Genomic DNA, 8,432 nt, shown 5'->3' with positions numbered 1-8,432 from the left:
TGAAACCTAGGCCTAATGGCCTAATGGGTATCTTTGCCAAGGGGATTGTTTTGCTCTAGGGTTCTCAATCAAAAAACAAGATTAATGTGATTTCTGGGTAATCGACTGGGTCTTCTTAACTTCTCCCCTGGAACTGTCAAGAACCTAAACTTAAGGGCTCTTACTTCTGTTTCACTGGAATTAGCAAATCCCAATGGGGTTTGAGAACACCCAAGAAGTGCGGCCAACATGTTTACAAAGTAAACAGCCTATTCCAATCGGCCCAGGATTCCTCAAGCTAGAGCCCTCAAAGTTTAGCTTGCTGATATCCCTCCATAGGCGGGTCCCAAGATAGCGCTATGATCTGCCTCTACTCCCCATCGAAGCAAACTCCTTTCCACCCCACCATAACGTGTCCAATTGAATATGAAGCTAGGAAGAATCCAACTCATGCAACGGTCAATGCTATCACCTTGATGAATAGGAATTGAGGAGACTTTATTAGGCCCCTAAACACCTAGAAAACCCAATTATAGAGATGGAAAAAAATAATGTCCTTCCTAATCCGTCGCTATAGACAATTTTGAGAGACAAAATTAAAATTTGTCTTCATAAGTCATAACTAAACCATTGGCGACGGTTTAATATAGGCCAGAATCAGTTGTTTGCGATTGTTTTCTTCTATTCGTCTTCAAAAGTTTTTTATGTACCAGAATAATGGTATTTGGGATTTATTAGGGACCATAGCAGAAGGCATTTCACGGATGGTCTGCTGCATGAGGGAGAAGCCATATATAGGCTCACTTTTCAACAGATTTTGTCTTTATTCATGATGTGGCTGCTCTCTCATGCAACAGACCATCCGCAAAATGCCTTCTGAGATGGTCCCTAGCAAATCACATGGTATTTTTATATAATAGTTAGCAAGAGAAATAAAATCCGTCATGGATTTGTATCTTTTGGCAACTGATTATGTGAGTTTTGGTGAAGTACAGATGATTAAATAACACCAACTCTAACGGCTTAAGCTGTTGGAGTAATTGGATGTTTGACATGGTATCAGAGCTATCGCCTCACGGCTGAGTTCTGGTTTCAAAACCCAACAACTCATTGATATTAAAGACTCACATGTACAGCCAATCTAAATATATATAGATGATTGGTTGTTTGATACCAACTGTAGCAGGCAAAACCCACCGCAAACAACATAGGTTAATCTTTCAATCGGCAAATATATGGAAGAATCCAACATCTTGCACAAACAAGATGGAAAAAAGATATATGCCAAATAACCACAACCACAAAGTGAGCAAAAGAAGAATAAATCAAGCAACCACACGTATAAGCAACATCCACAGATAAGACAACAAAAAATCTACTATTTAGAACCAAAATAGTACAATATTACCTCACACAGGCAAAACTCACCGGAAGAGCCCTTCTCTTCAACCTTCCATGCAACAACAAATAGCTCCCCCATGCCACCCCAAAAAAATATTTTAAAAAAAAAATCTCCACAACAAGTATGAGGAAAAACCCTATGCTTGGGTTGCAAGGAAAAACTAATGGAGAAGAAAAATGGAAGAAGAGGATCACACCTTGAGTAGAAGAACTTGGCTTTAGCCCTCCAATGGACCCAAGAGAATCCCCTCTTTGCCCTAGACTTTTGAATAACCAAGGAGAGAATTTGCTTCACCACAAAAGCCCTTCAAGAGCCCCAAGAGAATACCCTTTCTTCGCCCAAGCCTTTTTACCTCTCAAACCCAAGGTTTTAAATTTCGACTGAAATCGAAATCGATAGTAGCCGAAATGTTACATTATTTCAATCGAAATTTTTGAAATTTTGTTTTTCTAAAATTTTGATCCGTAATTTAAGGGATTTCACCAAAAAATATGGGATTTATTCATTATTTAATATCTTCCGGCTTAAATTACCGAAATTTGGGTAATTTCGGCCGAAATTTTGTACGGTATAAAATAATACTATATTTGATTTCGTTGGATTTCGTCCAAAATTTCGGTTCGGTGCGGACAGAAACACATTCCGAAACCAAAATTTAAAACCTAGGTCCCTTATTTTCCCCTCTTCTCAAAGTTCCTTTTTTATTTCAAGTGGGACCCACTCCAAGAAGAACAAAACAAAAACAAAAAAAGGGTGATTATGTTATGTGAGGAATGCTAGACTCACAGGAGCCCTTGCAAAAAATCAGGGAAAGGGCGCCCTAATTGGTCAAAACTCCTTTATGGCAGTTATAACCGTGATTTTCTGAGCATCCTAAATTGGTTTTGACCAATGAGGGCGCCCTTTCCCTCATTTTTTGCAAGGGCTCCTGTGAGTCTAGCATTCCTCCTGTCATGTTTCACCATTTCAACAGTTTCACATATTTTTTATACTGCTGAGCGCTTGCTCCACTTGTACGGCCAACCTATAAACATTTAAATGATTGGTTGATATTTTTTATAGTGCTTGCAGCCCTCACGATACTAAAATCCGAGCCATAGGAATATAAATGAGATAGGCGCAAACATAAACACAAAGGCTGGTGATTCTTAATCGGGAGAGACTATATAATGCCCGACTGTGTGGAAATAAGGGCGGAGAGAGAAAACCTCTCCCCCTTGATTTTCAATCCAAGGAAAAGTAAAAAAAAGGGCTTTCCTTGGATCAAAAATCAAGGGTGGGGGGTTCTCTCTGCCCTTGTTTCCACACGGTCGACCACCATATAAAATCTCCTTAATCGAAAACTTGAGGGTGACGTCTAACGTGACTAAAATCTCAAAATTTCAAGATTTTGAGATTTTGTCATTGATCTGGTGGGCAATTATAGTCTGGCTGAGCGGGCCAGGTCCGACGCCAAGGGGAGAGATGTCGCAGGATTGAGGGTGCAAAAATCAAGTGTAGACGACATCTTAGAGGACTTTTCTTTAATCATGCTCAGTCAATGGTCTAGAATCATCTAATGAGAGTGGGGCCAGCTGCGCAGCAGCAGTAGGCCAGATTTATCTTTTTTTCCAACATAAATTGGGCCTTTTTTCTTACATTTCCAGCATATTTTTTTTGAGAAAAGGTGACGATTTATTAATAATGCCCAAAATGACAATCAGTACAAGGGGACAAGATGTCCCTCAAATACATCAAAACCTTACATTTCCAGCATATTGGAGAACATAGCCTGTGCTTGATATATGCTCTCGTTTGTTTTGATATTGGCACACCTCAATCATCAGGAACTTGACTTAGGTAAATCTACATGCTATCAGCATGACATATGGGGCTCGCAATTAAACCCGCATGCGGGGCGGGGATTCCCCGATTTAAACGGCGACAGGGACGGGAATTAAAAAAAATCCCCCCAAGCAAGGACTGGATGGGGGCGGGGATGGCTCTAGCCACGCCCTGCTCCGTTATCCCCTTTTATAAAATTATATAAATATCCTTAAATATCTTTAATATTATGAAAATACCTTATGCCATTAAAAAAAAGTGTTATATTTTAGTTTGGAACTTTGGATTTTTTTTTAATAATTGTTTGATCAGATTAAAAAGTAGAAATTGTTATTATATATACCAGTTTGATCAGATTAGGAAAAGTAGAAATTGTTATTATAGGGAATGCAACATCCGCGCCTGCCCCGCCCCCTTGCCACCCCTATCTTTTACCTTAAGTTCCCACCTTATACAAGAGATAACGTAGAAATCACTCCATTTGATTACACAGCTTGAATATGGACCGTTCCTTTTTCTTCTACCGTCATTGATAGGACAATAAGGATTATACGATATAGGCATCTCTATTACTGATCATTGAACCTAAATTTACATTTAGGCCCTGTTCGTTTTGGAATTTAAGAATTGATAGGCCTAATTTAGAACCCAATAATCAGTTTTTAACCTCAAAATCAAAATCCAACAAAAAAACAAAACATGAATTTGATTCCAATAATCAGTTTTGCACTCATAATCTGTTCTCAAAAACCAAAACAAACAGGGCCTAAGGCATCTCAAGAGTATTCTTTCTTTGACTGTTGGAACTTCTTTGGGTTGTCAGACAGCCAATGAGAGAAGGGGATGCCTCTGGATATCAAAACAAGGGAGTGTAAATATCAACATAACGGTATGCGTGCACCAGTTTCTTCAACAGTGATATTCCGAGGTGAAGCTAAACCATGTAAAGAACACGAAAAATATTATAAATTACATCAAGTTTTATACAGAAATACACCAAAGAATAAATGATAAAAAAGAAGTTATGAAGAAGAAGAAGAAGAAGAGATAAAATTCTATGCAACAAACAAAAAAGTTACAAAATAAGTACATCCATCATCCATAATCAAAGGAAGAGAAGGGCAAAGTCCCCTTCCCCCTTCCTTTAATCATACCTTCTTTCTAGTGTTTTTGGGTCCTCTTATTATACTTCTCCTTGATCCATTGCAGGCCCATAGTCGTCCCTGTCTTGACCTTTTTCATGCCTTTAGTAGCCACGATCTTCGTTTTCTCGAACCCATCTCCCATCTTCTTACTGTATTTTGTGGTTGCACTCTCTTTCTTCTCTGGAATTGGGTCGGGGTTGCTGTAATCCCATTGATCTGCCCATGAAGTTTCAAACGGGGTGTTATTTGCCATTCAAGCAAAGATTGATTTCTAGATGTCTTTGAAAGATTTCTTGAGAGAGTTCTGCAATGTCAGATAGGAAATAAGGTCGGATGAGAGCTATTTATATTGGATAGTTTGCAAAATCACGTGGAATTAGAATTTTTTTTATTGGAAGTACCAAATTAGCCTTTGACCAACCGACTTTCCTCTTTCTAGTATAATTGATTTTCTCATTGATAAGGGGCTAGATGACTTTTATTTTGTTTTCTTCTGTCATTAAAAGTAAATGAGGAATTCTAGACTGAAGGGAGCCCTTGCAAAACAGAGGTGAAAGGGCTCTCCTATTGGCTACACATCACCAACATGCATTAATAACAGTTAAAAAGTCAAACATGATGGTGATGTGCAGCCAATGGGAGAGCCTTTTCACCTCTTTTTTGCAAGGGCTCCCTTCAGTTTAGACTTCCTCAAAGTAAAAAACAAGATATAAATCATGAACATCTGCAAACAAATTTGTGGGTCAATTTTGGGGGTGCAACAATTGCATTTTGGGTGCAATTTGGCACAGAAATTCCTATTTTCATGGTGATTGAGATAAGGGTTTTATCATAGCTTACCTAAGAAATAAGAGATTTGTTGAGAAATTGGCCAACTGGCAAAAACCTAAGGCTGCATTTTGGATTACCAGAATCAGCAATCAGAATTGGCATCCTATTCATATCCACTGTAAATGGAATGGAAAAATTGTAGTATAATTTATTAAAAATCGAATAAAACATTCTAATTGGGGCCGAATGCCATCTCCTGGGTCGGCAAACATATTCAAGGACTTCCTCATTTATTTTCACCCTTTGAGTTTGTTCATTTTTTTTAATCAAACATTGGAATCAGACGAACTCGAAATAGAATGCCAATTCTAGCACCTGATTCCATCAATCCAAATGCGCCCTAGGAGTTATTTGTTTTAGATGGGTTAATCACACTCATCCAATCACCATAATGGCCCCAATCACTATCATGGTTTTAAATTTCGGTTTCGGAATGCATTTCCACCCTCACTGAAGCCGAAATTTCAACCGAAATCGGGTACACCATTAAAAAAATAATATATTACTTAATACCAAACTTCGGCGGAAATTTGGGTCGAAATTTCAGGAAAAATGCTATATAATTAATAAATTTGAGAATTTTGCGTTTGATTGGTCGAAATTTCGGACGAAATATACAATACAAAGTCTAGCCATTCTTACATTTTCAAAACAAAAAAAAGGTCCAGCCATTCTTATCATCTGTACTCTATGCTAATTTCCTCATTTATTTTTTGTTATGTAATATAGAAAAAGAATATTTTGGTCATTTCAAGCGAAAATAATACTTAATGGTAATAAGTGGGGCCTGCTTGGGCAGCAGATTTGGAGACTTTTGGGTTTTGACCGGGGCGTGGATGAGAAGAACCTTCTAGGGTTTTGGCATCAGCGTGCCACCCTCGCCACGCCATTGATTACATATGGCTAAAATAAGTTATCAAATTTATCCTCGCCTTTTCCTTAAATTACGACCGTATCCCGCCCCCTTCAGCATTTTTTTGCTCTTCTTTTGAGCTTATTTTATAATGCGTACCCGTAGAGTGTGCAACACGTGCATGGTGATCGGGTTCTGTGGCCCAAATGGTCTCACCTATTCTATGATCCGGATCATTAATCTGCTAGGTCCCATCATCATTGCAGACCCATATCTTTTATTTTCTCCCTCTTTCTTTCCAAAGGAACTAAATGGAGGGTCAAGATCATTTCATTTAAGGGGTTATTGGGTCTGATATAGATGAACCAACAAGTGGCCCCCACTTGTACTTGTGGCAAGCTAATGTATTTCCTTACCAGAAGGATAAGGGGTATTTGTGTCATTATGAAGAAGCGTAGCATACCGGGCCTCTAGAAGTTTGATAAAGTATAGAATGTGTGAGTTGTCAAATATTGAAAGAACATATCATGTTGAAGGTTCCAGATCATACAAATTGACTCCTCCTTTGGTCTACTCAAATTGGTGGTTCTCAATCTCCACCGTACACATGGCATGCTTGCAGTGATCACAACTGTTCATCTTTTGTGTCCCACCCACCACTCAAAACGATCCAAACTGTTGGGCCATGGCTGCCCCTAATTGAGCCCACTAGGCGAGCGGGGTAGATCAGCTGCACATGTACGATGGAGATTAGTTTAAAACCACCCAGTAGAGTTCAAGGGCAGGCAACCAAGTGGACCTAATACTCACCTGCCACCAACTATAGATAAAATAGAGGAAAATATGTAGGTCACGTGATTCATGTGATGCCCTCAACAAACTTTTTCCATACTTCAATTATTTGGAATTTAGAAAGTTGCTCTTCTTGGAGGACAAACTTATAATGAAAATGACGAGAATACTCTTATCCAACGGGCAAATTTTCACACAAATGGCATTACTACTAATGTTGTTACCGGCATTTGGATGCAACCATGGTTTTAAATTTCAGTTTCCGTCCATATTTAGGTGTTGACCCAAACCGAAATTTTGGCCGAAATCTGGTAACGTGATACGGAATTTTTGTCTTTTTGGGCCAAAATTCGGTGAGAAAAACATCCATTTTATCAAAATTTCGGTTTCAGTATGTTTCGGTTTCGGTGTTAATTTCGGATTTCGGTTGAAATTTAAAAGAAGATCTGGTGGCCACGCAGAAACTGATTCAAAATCTATAATCTTAGATTTTGGATCAGTTTCCGGGGAGCCAGAAGACCATCTTTCTCCTGCCGGACTCTCTTCGTATAGTCTGGGCAGAGAACTTCCACCCAACATAGGGGCCTTTCATCATTTTATTCAGTGCAAGATTCAACCCCACTAAGGTCTCTTTTTTGCCTTTTTGCACATGTATCATACGTTCACATGCTCTCCATTTCTTTAACAAAACGGATTCCCATTTTGCTAATGAGAAGATAGTTTAACTTAAAATAACCTAAGAAATTTAAAGAATTTTTTAAGTAATATAGTATGTATCAACCGTGAGAATCGCCTGGTGGGGGATCTTTATCATGCAATGACCATTTCCTTTTAAATACATTCTCTTTCTTTAATTTTTTTTGTTAAACAAAACAGAGTAATTTCTTACCAAAACTATTTTATCTTCATTTAAAATTTTGCAAAGACCTGCAGATTCGATCACCACACTTATCATGAGTAAAGTGGTTCTACCAGCAAAACAAAAAACTTGGTGCCGAGTAACTATAGCTTACAAGGATAACTCTCTACAATTGCACGGATAACTCTCTTCGATAACTGGGAAGATGGATAACCTAGCATAGCTTATAGCTCACTTCAATAGATGGGTAGATGGGTAACCTGCATACACATTGGAGCTATTCACCATACGGATTACAAGCAGGGGTTTATTTTATCCTGGACAGACTAGCATCCTCTGTTCATGTCGACCTTTGTTATTGGATAAAATATTCTAAGAACAATATTGGTAAACAACCAACAAACCGACAAGATAAACTTAGGTAAGCAGGATAGCCAATCCGAAGAACAGCTGATTCGAGGATATCTATCATATGACGAACAGGTTCATCAGAATTATCTGAAAGAGCCACCCTATGTTGCCACAAAACCATTATAAGGATATATTTGTCATTATATAAAAAAAAAGGGGGATTGCTGTGAAGAAAAATTGTAATCCATGTGGTGTTGAACACGTGGTTAAATATGGGTGGGTGTTAGGTATCTCCCTGAAATGGAGGTTTCTTCCTAGCAGCTCTCTTTCATTGTCTTGTCCTACATCCTTCCCAATTGAAGGATTCACAGTTTCAGACCATTGGCATAAACAAAA

The 8,432-nt window shown here is 38.5% G+C and overlaps 1 long non-coding RNA gene across 1 annotated transcript; it reads right to left on the bottom strand.

Moving 5' to 3' along the window:
• Positions 1 to 3,885: 3,885 nt before the first annotated feature.
• On the bottom strand, positions 3,886 to 4,676 carry LOC143878264 (uncharacterized). The gene is made up of 2 exons (XR_013250910.1): positions 4,360 to 4,676; positions 3,886 to 4,139 (listed from the first exon to the last, which is right to left on the bottom strand). It is a non-coding gene; the product is annotated as an uncharacterized LOC143878264 (long non-coding RNA).
• Positions 4,677 to 8,432: the final 3,756 nt, after the last annotated feature.

The sequence above is a fragment of the Tasmannia lanceolata genome, unplaced genomic scaffold (assembly GCF_043159265.1).
Source record: "Tasmannia lanceolata isolate RefF3 unplaced genomic scaffold, GAP_Taslan_0.1 ptg000006l, whole genome shotgun sequence".
NCBI lineage: Eukaryota > Viridiplantae > Streptophyta > Magnoliopsida > Canellales > Winteraceae > Tasmannia > Tasmannia lanceolata.
This window is presented reverse-complemented; position numbering and strand designations above follow the sequence as displayed.